Source organism: Sinocyclocheilus rhinocerous, unplaced genomic scaffold (assembly GCF_001515625.1).
Source record: "Sinocyclocheilus rhinocerous isolate Xijiao unplaced genomic scaffold, SAMN03320098_v1.1 scaffold1482, whole genome shotgun sequence".
Classification (NCBI taxonomy): domain Eukaryota; kingdom Metazoa; phylum Chordata; class Actinopteri; order Cypriniformes; family Cyprinidae; genus Sinocyclocheilus; species Sinocyclocheilus rhinocerous.
Genome location: NW_015624221.1, coordinates 566,276 through 567,540, shown reverse-complemented (window position 1 = coordinate 567,540; position 1,265 = coordinate 566,276).

Below are 1,265 nucleotides of genomic sequence, written 5' to 3'. Positions count from 1 at the left end.
CTCTTAACTTTTATAAAGAACATCTCTTTGGATTTGAGACTTTAGTCTTTGCAACTTTACAGATCTTCTTTATGCACCAAGAGCTTGTAACACTCCAAAGAGAAAGGAAAAATTTAAATCGCATCATATGACCCCTTCAAGGTTTTGGCACTTGGTTTTGGTTATGTGAACACACACACACACACACACAAACACACACACTGCGCTCAAACAAAATGTTACTGAAAGCAAATTTGGAACACAATATGTTTAGATTTATGGCTTTGATTTTGGCTTTGGCATCCCGTGGTAACTAGGATTACTTCCTCTACAGTCAAAAATCTGGGTGTTATATTAGATAGCAACTTGTCTTTTGAAAATCATATTTCCCATGTTACAAAAACAGCATTCTTCCATCTTAGAAACATTGCCAAGTTACGAAATATGTTACCTGTTTCTGATGCAGAAAAGCTAGTTCATGCATTCATGACCTCTAGACTGGACTATTGTAATGCACTGCTAGGTGGTTGTCCTGCATCTTCAATAAACAAGCTACAGGTGGTCCAAAATGCAGCGGCTAGAGTCCTTACCAGGTCAAGAAAATATCATCATATTACCCCAATTTTACAGTCTCTGCACTGGCTACCTATTAAGTTCCGTATCAGTTACAAAATATTATTACTTGCCTATAAGGCCCTTAATGGGTTAGCTCCTGCGTACCTAACTAGTCTTCTACCACGCTACAATCCATCATGCTCCCTAAGGTCGCAAAACTCTGGACTTTTGGTAGTACCTAGGATAGCAAAGTCCACTAAAGGAGGTAGAGCTTTTTTGCATTTGGCTCCCAAACTCTGGAATAGCCTTCCTGATAATGTTCGGGGTTCAGACACACTCTCTCTGTTTAAATCTAGATTAAAGACACATCTCTTTGGCCAAGCATTCAAATAATGCATCTCATAATCTTGTACTGCAGTTATATCTGATCAAATGCACATTATTATTCTTTAGTTTGGGTTAAACAAATCAATTTTGCTTGGTTGGAACAGCAGCTATGCTAATTATGTCTCTATTTGTTTCTCTGTTTCTGCTGGGATTGACATCCCGTGTTAACTAGGATTTACACAAGCTTCAGTCTGGATCCAGAACACCTGAGAAGAGATGATGCCAACCCCTCAGAGGACCTCAGATGATGCGAACCCTGAAACAACATACGGAGCTACCACATTTTGCTATAAGTTTGATTGCATGATATAATAATTGCTGTTAATAGTGTTCATCGTCTGTTT